We start from the raw sequence: 10,487 nt of genomic DNA on the forward strand, positions 1-10,487 counted from the left end.
ATATCAAGTAAAAAGTCGCTGAACACACGAATACTGCAGGATTGTAATATGTAGATTTAATTTAGTAGTTAAAACGAAACTTTAGCGATGAAAATTTAAAGTCCAATATGTTTTACGTCTTCGAATGAGTATTACGATAGGTGCGTAAAATGTATAAAAGATAAAGATTATACATTAATCATTCATCCCGTTTGTCTTCCTGTCAGTACTTGTGTTTCCCGAGTGTGACGGTGTCAGTTGTCGGCGAGATCCCGCGGCGCATGACCGCCTGAGACGCGTGTGACGCGAGTGTGTTGTGCGTGAGTGTACCGTGTCCTAGGTGCTTAACTTTTACACGTACTTTAGTGTCGATGCGTTTGTAGATAGTTTTGTCAGTAAGTGTTGTTTTTAACTTTGTTAATTATTAATTACTAGTACTTGTAGATAGTATATACTAGATAGTCAAGTTAAATGTTTAAATAAAAGGTATATATATAACATAATGATGTTAATGTGACCAACTTTTTGTACTAAGTTACAACATATATGCCTAACTTACGGCTGCCGTATTAATATAGTTAATATTACACGACATACTTAATCCAAAACTTGATTTATGATTAATAAAGTATCAATAATTTATTATTCATTCCTGTCGTAATTTAAAGTTCTTGTTTTTCAATAACATACCCGACCTTACTTTATACTCGAGTATTACTTTAAAGTATACTTAAGTTGGGTAAAACTCGACCAAAAGTCCTAAGGTCGCATGGTCCACCTACTAAATGTTAGTGTACTAACTTAAAATTTGTCAAACTTCAAGTAAACATATATAAATAGCTTTTTGTTAAAATATTTATTCTTTTATTAAGCTCTCAGGCTTTGGTAGAAAAAAATTCATCAAAATCAAACTGTAAGTCTTGTTTCATCGAACAAACGGAAGAAAATATTATACTTTTAAAAATTCTTATAATATAAAAGAAAACAAAGAAATATGTTGACATCAAAGTGTTTAGCGATTAAGATTTTTTTCCAATTTAAAAAAAAATTGTATTTATTTGTTTTTCAAATTATGAAATTGACCAAAAAAAGCACTGGTGCTAAAAAAGAATAATATAAAAATCTGATTTTCAGTAATTGGCAAAAACGTGCTTGATCCCTAGACATTTTAGATGAGTGTAGATAGAAAATATTGTCAAGGCCGAGTTTTGGAATATCATGTCCTTGGATGGCAATGTTTCCGCCTAGTTTATTATTTGGCTGAAGTACCTGCCAGTCTTCTGGTCAGTGGAAGCTTCAACGAGGCGACAGGACAAAGAACAGTACAAAGCTGTGACACTGGCTAAGGTTGGCGTTTTCCAGTTTTTTGTAGGTTCTGGCTACTTTAAGAGCAAAAGCTGTGCTACTCAAGCTTACGTCGACATGGTAGGTAGGAATCCTCACAGATCGCATTTCACACTAGCTTTCTGCTCAGTTTCCTTCGAAAGAAAGTGTTATAAAACTTTAAATCCCTTTAGGATCGATTATCTTCCCAGGACGTTACCAAATTTTATATCCTTTGACATTTAATTTGAACATTAAAAGTTTACACATTTTACGCGTTTCAAACGGTTGTCAAATAAACGCTTGAACAATTATGAATCTGAATCTTTCAAAGGCGACAGGAAGTTCAATAGGTCTATACCAATGTAAGTAGTCTACATATAAATAGAGTACAATCGTCAACGCAAGTGTCACAATGTCATTAATATTACGTTTGATTATATCGGCTCTACGCTGTACACAACGACTAAGAATACTTCAAATCCAGGGTTGTTCCTACAACGCTGCTGTTTGTGTCGCCCGGTGCATGTAATCAAGAGAAATCAACCGCAAAGTGATAATTCTTAGTAATTTAAATAATAAAAGGAATTATGACTGGGGTAGAGTACGCTAGAGGAAGAATAAATATAGTATATCTTTATTTTATCATAATACTTATGGTGAAATACTGCAAACTTGTGACTTTTTTGTATTTTTATAATGGAATAAGTGCAAATTTGACATCCATCTCACCTGATGGAAAGTGACGATGAGTTCGACGATGGAGCATGTACACCTATATAATGTATACTTACTCTCACCTTGAAAAGGCCCAAGTTTTAGGTACCATTCAGGGAACAAGTCTGCGAGCAAGGAATTCCACTCCATAGCCGTTCGCCATATAAATGTGGAAGCGATCTCAAAACTCATTCATCCCTTAGTTTGCCACCATTATAAGTGAAATATTTTCTTCAAATTTAAATGGAACCCCTACTGAAGTACCTTCTTTCCAACAAAAAAGAATCATCAAAATCGGTCCACAAATGAGTTATTGCGCAACATACGTACAAAAAAATGCAGTCGAATTGAGAGCCTCCTCCTGTTTTAAAGTCGGTTAAAAATGGAGACATATCGTCCATTCCTTCGTTTGTCCATGCCATACAAGATGCTTATTGATATAGTTAACATTTGAAAGCTCTTTTGAAGAGCTCAATAGCCCTAAAAATAAAAAATTACAAAATTTTTCTCCTTTTCTGTAAATTTTTACAAATGTAACTTTACGTTGTTTCAACGGAAGTGGGATATTTACTTCTTTATTGCTGATTGTTCACTTTATATCAGTATCTTCACTAAAAAAAACTATAATGTCAATATATAAGAAAACACATTGTATTTTATGGACGACATGTATAGGAGGAGTGAGTGGACCATCCCACATTTCCAGTCATCGATATTTTTAGGGTAGAATAATAATTATTTGTAACTCCGGTCATTACACAGGGATGATAATATCCAATCCTAAAAAAAACATGTTTTTACAAATTTTTTGGATAATATTTCATCTCTTTTATTAGGAAACATGTAACATGAGTGAAATGAGTACGTCGTTTGTCTATGTATGTGTATAACGTAAACATAAAGTACACATCGACTGTGAACTTGCAATCGGTACTATCTCAATTTTGACAACTTTACAGGATGAAGGAAAAAATTGTTTGCATCATTCATATAGCATCTCGTTTATTAAATAAAAACGCGTAGTTTTTAAATATTTCTATTACACATACATTTATGTACACTATGATAAGTGATTTTTTCTTAATTCTGTAAAGTTGTAAAAATTGAGATAGTACCGGTTGCCAGTTCGCTGTCGATATGTCAAATTTCGGGATTATACTTGCACATGAGCTGGTAAAATCGCGCGCTAATAAACTTTCGCAGACTGAACGACTAATAAACTACGAATGAACGAACGGATTGTCGAAAATTCATTGCGAGTTACATTAAATATATCAATGAAATCCTGATTTAGTAATTTAATTTAATAGTCCTTATTTAATGATGTGGTAATAGGGTGCGCCTCACTTATACAAAAATTAAATAAACTAATTTCAAAACATATACAGTTCATTTAAAGTAATTTTTATTTGAACCAATCTCACTTCCTATAATTTACCTTACTAGTGAATGAGTATTTAATGAGTTTATAGGAAGTAAAATTATGCCAATTGAGCGTTATGTGAATAATATTTATATTATGTGTCCGTCGCAATACTAAAATTTACACTTGGGTCCACATGTCGTGAAATATTATGTGAAATACTAAACACGCTTATCATTATTTCATTTCAAATTAAACTATTTTTATTATTTGACAACCTCGGTGGCCTAACGGTTTAAATTGCGGGCGCTGGATGCGGAGGTCCTGGGTTTGATTCCATTTAAGAAATTAAGGTTTCTAAATTGGCTCTGGTCTGGGTGTTCTGGGAGGCGCCACAGAGTGCATTCCGTTGCTCTTGTACTCATAGTATAGGGAATTCCCTAATTTGAAACCAAACAATTGGTGTGATCCTCTGGCGCATTTTTTTTCGAATCTAAATCGCGCATTTGCCTTTCGCGTAATCTTGACTTGGTTGGTTCGGTCGGTTGGTTTTTTCCGCTATGACCTCCTGTAGCATTGAATAGAAGAAAAATCTAAAAATTTAAAAATTAATAATAGACATTGTCAAATGATAAAGAAATAAAAGAAAAAAGGAAATAAAAAAAGAAAAGGTTAACGAAAAGATTATTATATGAGAAGAGACAACGAGAACCCCTTTTGGAAATAAAGGTAAGGCGTGTTGCTTGCTTCTCTCCCGCTTCGATACTTCACCGTCATCAGACCCTATAAGACCTTCGTCTCTAGGTTCCCCATAACCCGAAACTCACCTCGTGCTTGTTCCGGTGGTTTTTTCCACAAGCTTCCGCGCTACCTTCGAGCCTTTGCTCCGAAACGGTGATTTGTTTGAAGATCCTAAAAAATAGTAATTTTTGCAATGTGTAAACCTAGCCTAAAAACTCAAAATGCTTATTTTCATTTATACAGAGTGAAGAGCACGTCTTGCTTGACATTTAATATTTGAATACATATCTATTCCTCTTGCAATAAAAACGATTCGAAGTGTCAAGCAACACAAGTGGTTTTCACGGGTAGAGCACAACGGAAAAGAAGAATATTAACTGTCATATTTGTCACACTCCTTGCCTTACTTGTATCCGTCTGTATTCACTTTCAACGAGAAATTACTCTGTATACGATTTAATTTCAAAGTGACCGGACAACACTGTCATACAAATAATGCAATTTTTGAGATAATACTATGTTAGTTGTAGTAGTATGTTAGTTGTCATGTACGATATCTACAGTATAAATTTTACAAAGAATATTAATTTGTTAATTCTATAAATAACTTCGTCACTTTTTATAATGTCACAAACAAATAAAGATCATAATAGTAATATAAACAACAACAATTTACCTAAGATCGTTTCCCAAATTGGTCCTACAGAAAATCGAGGCCCTCATCCAGCGTCCACAGTGCACAAGGTCGTTAATTAGAAGTGATTTTAATAGTCTTATTCAGTATAAAAAATTCCATGTATGGTACGCGATAACTGCATTTGTGAAGATGGTTACCTCAGTATTTGTTCCATTTAAGTTTGAAGAAAATGTTCCACCCTTAAGGGTGGCAAACTAATGTATGAATTCGGTTTCGCGCACTTTCCGATAACCGATTTCAATAAAACGTGGCAAATAGGTGTACTCGTAATTCCATGAACTTTTGATGTTGTTTTTACTTATAAAAAAAGTCATAATAGTCTTTTTCAGCTTAAAACATATACCCGGCATCAGCGTAAATAAATATAATGCTGTTCATGATATCGCCATTACCATTGTGTCCGAGGAAATGTCCATAATAATTTTTTATATTTGCAAACTGTTGTGTCACCGAGGTCGATAAAACGTTTAAATGGGCTACTTAAATACATAATATTTTCAGTTTAATTGTAAAATTATATTTTCCTTTATCTTTTGTTTTCCTGTTTGTGGCCTTTAAAGTGTTGTATTATTAGATGGCTTCCTGCAAGTTAACTCATTTAATTTGTAAAAAATATTGTATTTAAAAAAATGATGTGCCCTGTTGTAAATGTTCACAAGGGCTATCGGGGTGCAGATTTTTTATTTTGTGCCTAACTCGGTGAATTGTTTTGGACTATTTATATTTGTTAATTTTTGGTGTCTCTAATTTTTGGCCTCAGAACTCATACATTTATTATTGTTTTAAAATAAAACACAATGTTTATGATAGTTACGGAATGTTTAATGAGTAAAAAAAAAAGTACTAATCGTGTGCAGTCTGGTGTGCTGACTTTAAATATTTTTTGCTTTCGCGCTATTTTTTAAATTAATGTTACATGTGTTTTGTCGAAACGTGACATTGTTAAGTATTTTCGGGACTGCGAGATACGAAGATTAAAAGCGAGATCACGTTAGTTTTGGCAGACTATAAGCGATGAATTTCTACCCCACAGTTCTCTATAAGAAGTTGTAACCCATTTGACATGGTTATTTTCCTTTTTCCTTATTATTTTTTTTTTCATTTGTATTGTAGTTAACATTTTACACAATAACAATATTTTGCTCCATTAGAGGTGTGAAAAAAGAGATTTGTTTTATATTTAAAAAGTATTTTTACGAACAATAAAATACACGATATTCGAATTTGTGCAAACAAATGGAATAATTGATATTTTTTAACTTATGCCTACTCTACAAGCCCTTTCTTCGCGTCTGTACTTGCATTAGGGCACAGGGCAAAGACCTACAATAAAATAATGACATACACGTAACTAAATTCGTAATCCTGTTGAGATATAAATAGAGTACTCGTCACTGGAGTCCTACCGAAAGAGCTTTACTAATTTTGTTCATTGTACAAAATTCCCGTACACGCCTGTACCCATAAACCGGCGAGTGTCTAAACCTACCTGTGCGCTAGTGCTTGATATAAATCGCGTCGGTACGAATACAGGGAGTTACGTCACATAACGTCACCTGCCGTCAATTTATGGCTATGTATTATGACCGTGACTGTACCCAGCTCCTATACTTAGACCTCTGACAATGTTCTTGGTAGTGCAAAAGTATGTTGCGATTTAAATAATGCTCTTTAGGTTTTTTTATTGATTTGAAGTTTTAAAGTGCAATCGTAGCTTTAAACATGTTTACTTCAAATCATGTTCATAATCATAGTTGAGAGATTTCAAAGGCTTGAATAAATACTTAGTATTATAGGAGCCGATTTAGAGATCCCCTCCGTTGTATTCATTAAACCACGGGCGAACAGTTCAAAATAAATTTGTCGCTGTTCTCAAATACAGATGTTGTTAAAAGCGGTATTTGTATTAATTTTGGCGAGCCTTTAAATTAAACTGTCATGTTGCGAGTTGTCGCATAAAATTTGATTTATACTCTACATTTCTACGGATACAGGAGTACTCAGTTATACAAATTTATTCGTACAGGTGGAAAAAAAATTATCCCGTTTAATTCGTCAATTACTAAAGGACCGTTCCTTGTTGTAGACTGCATAAATTATTTGGTAGCACGTTAACGTATTCGTACTAAAATTGGATAACATAAAATTAAATCCTGTAAACCCATTTCGTAACCATTTCGTTATTCATCAGTGTATTTTATTAAATTTATTGCAGACCTATACAAATATACGTAATGGATGGCATGAGTATGGAATTACTTTTATGGGCAAAATAACTACGTACGTTTTCTAATCCAGTAATTCACCCGATTAACTATAGTAACCTAGAACATCAATAAACCCCAAACAATACGGAATCAATAGATTTCTACAGAAAATATTTTATAATCTTTTTATTCTACCACTGTTAACAGTAAATTTTCAACAGGCAACACTGGACAAGTAATATCACTGTTCTTTGACCCTTGCATTGTAACAACATTAAAAAAATCTTTTTTCATTCATGCTACATTTAACCTTGTATGTTCACGTTAAAGTTGTTTTTTAGTTCGGAAAGCAACGTCATATAGGTCATTTTATCACATGAATGGAGTAGACGGCCGGCATTACTATCAGCGTATGATAAGAGAGATACAGTCCAATAATATGCTTTCTTTGTCCGTTCCGTTGTAACAGAATGTTATTCTGAGAGGTATTATGCATACTATTTTGATAACACTCGTGTAATGATCGCAGACAGAATGTGCTCATTTATTTACAACAAATAATTATTTTGTAACCTCGTTTTGATAACAATAACACCATCTTCAGATGCAGGCCTAATTGAAATGTTTTTCTGTTTTTTATAATATTAAATCCAATAGTTGGAATAAAGTGAGTAGATAAAATGTCTATGAGACGAGGAATCTGTACCAGTACAGAATTATATTATTTGTACTACAAGCAAAACTCGTTTAACTAATGCGTATATTGTAGATACTATTCTATCTTACGATACATTAAAACTATTTCCGGATAGCCGGAATTCAAAAAAGTAATTAATTAATGTTTAGGGATTTTAACTACTCCATATCACTCCTTATACATAGGGCGCACTATAAGTTTTCGGAACTGGCTACTTACATAAACAATATTTAAAAAGTAATTACAACATTTGAAAATGGAATTTTTTGGCTGTAGAATACAGTTTGTTTCATCTGACTGTCACTTGTTTTTACATTGTGGCGTCATTTTAGAAATTGGTTGTTTACATCACCATAAATTTAACTCGTGAAAATTTTCATAGTATGATTTTCTTCGACTTTAAGTGTAATTTAACAGCTCAGCGGAGCTTCGCTTGGCTTCAAACTGCTTTTGGCTATAAAGCACCATGCAAGACGACTATTTATAGCTGGTTTGCAGAATTCAAACGCGGTCGTGTGAATCTCAGTGACGAATTTCGTGATGGTCGCCCGTCCACTGTCGTGAACAACAAAAACATCGATGCTGTGCGCCGTATGATCAAAACAGACAGGCATGTGACATACCATGAGATTCGGACACCTTTAGGCATAGGCATGAGTCATATACAATCAATACAAGACAAACATTTGGGTGTGAAAAAGCTGTGCTCTCGGTGGATCCCACACCATTTGACTGAGGCTCAAAAAACGGATCGCGTCACTTGGTGCAATGCCATGCTTACCAGATGCAACGAAGGGGCGTCAAAATTGATGTGGGACATTGTAACAGGTGACGAAACATGGATTTATAGTTACGATCCCAAAACAAAGCAGCAATCGAGCGTATGGGTTTTTCGAGATGAGCCGAAACCGACCAAAGTGGCGCGCGTGCAAAGTGGATGATTCCCACTTTTTTAAATAAAACTGGACACGTGGCTACAGTTGCTTTGGAGAATCGTTGTACCATGAATAGTGATTGGTACACGAGTATTTGTTTGCCGGAAGTTATTGACAAACTCCGTAAAAATAACCGTAAACGCCGTATCTTCTTGCACCACGAGAATGCCAGTTCTCTCTCATACGGTCAGACAGACCAATGAATTTTTGAAGGCGAACAACGTTGGCCTTATGAGCCATCACGCGTACAGTCACGACCATGTAACTTTTATTTATTTCCAAAAATTAAGAACCAGTTACGCGGTCAACGATTTTCATCACCTGAAGAGGCTGTCGAAGAGTATGAAAAATATGTTTCCGAAATTGTCTCTGAGGAGTGGCATAAATGTTTTAAAAGTTGCAATTGCAATATTTTAAGAAACAATAAATTCATTTCTGACCATTTATAGTATTTTTTTCTTTTTCATTCCGTAAACTTATAGTGCCTTTCACATATATACACATTCATATACCCGCACTAGGGAAATTACAAATTACACCCAAATTCACGAGAGAAATATTTTATTTTTTTATAAAAAATAAAAAATAAAAATAAAATAAAATGCGTACATTTGAATCTATCTCGGCTGAAAAAAAGTAATGATGAGGTCGATGATGTAGCATACAATTCAAATAATACCTATGTGAATAGGTCTCTCCTTGAAAAGATCCAAGTTATAGCGTTCGGGGAACAAGTCCGCAGTTAGGGAATTCCACTCTCTAGCTGCTATATAAATGTGGAAGCGTAAGGCTTCGTGCGAATCCTGGTAATATCCACAACATAGGGGTGGAATCCCAGCCCACGTCTAGTCCACCAATGATGAAAAGGGGAAGGCCGAATCAAATTATGCAATTCCATCGCGCACTCTTCGTGATATATCCTGTAGAATACCGATAAGCAGGCAGATAAGGTGTTCAAGGCTCTGCAGCTTCGCCTCTGCTAATTTCGAGTCACCTATAAGCTTCTTGACACGCTTGTCGATTGAATCCAAGGTGGCCAGTTGGCCGTTTTTACATATCAGAATCAAATCTCTTATTGTAAGACCCTATTATATTAAAACATGTATAGATACAAAAGCCTTGGTCGCTTAATGGCTATCACAGCTTAACCTACCGCCTCTCTAGCAAAGGTCGTGGATTCGAATTCGGGCTCGCAACTCTTGAGTTTCTCGGAATTTTTGTGCGAAATTTAATTTGAAATTTACATTGAGTTTTCGGGGAAGGAAAACATCGTGACGAAATCTGCAAGTCAAAGAAGGTTAACAACCGTCGGAAAACGTGGAAGTCCCCAACCCGCATTGCCCCTAGTTCTAAACCCTCGCCTGGGAGGAGACCCATGCCCAGGGTTGACACGTATAAATGAGTGCACGATAATGAAGTTAAAGAAAAATAAGCAGATAAAAATATGCATGGATACAACGATATGAATCGTTTTCGACTTTAATTAAAATCGACGTACATCATTATAACAATAGATATAATAATTTTCGGTTGTTCGTTGACAATGTTAATTGATTAATCGGTCGAATAGGTCAATGTAATTTATCAGAGGCGAATATTTTATGAGTAAAATTTTGTTTTCAATTAATAATAATAAATTATATAGTAGCAGTGGAGCTCCTCGTGACAGAGTTCGTCCAGGTAAATACTGCTATCTTACCTATTTCTGCCTCCAAACAGTAATATGAGCATTACTGCGTTTCGGTTTTGAAAATTAAGGTCGAGTTCCCATTATGTCGTAATGTTACGGGGTAACTAAATAAAAGAAGGAATACCCTTGTAAACAAAA

At 34.6% G+C, this 10,487-nt stretch overlaps 1 protein-coding gene across 1 annotated transcript in view; it reads left to right on the forward strand.

The window, feature by feature from the left end:
• The first annotated feature begins 246 nt into the window (after positions 1-246).
• LOC113231661 (tolloid-like protein 1) overlaps positions 247-10,487 on the forward strand; it is a 158,655-nt gene continuing 148,414 nt past the window's right edge. Inside the window, exon 1 of the mRNA XM_026466096.1 lies at positions 247-374. The gene's annotated coding sequence lies outside the window, so the exon portion shown is untranslated. The remainder of the gene's footprint in view (positions 375-10,487) is intronic.

This window comes from Hyposmocoma kahamanoa, unplaced genomic scaffold (genome assembly GCF_003589595.1).
Source record: "Hyposmocoma kahamanoa isolate Upper Pololo Valley unplaced genomic scaffold, ASM358959v1 66, whole genome shotgun sequence".
NCBI classification, from domain to species: domain Eukaryota; kingdom Metazoa; phylum Arthropoda; class Insecta; order Lepidoptera; family Cosmopterigidae; genus Hyposmocoma; species Hyposmocoma kahamanoa.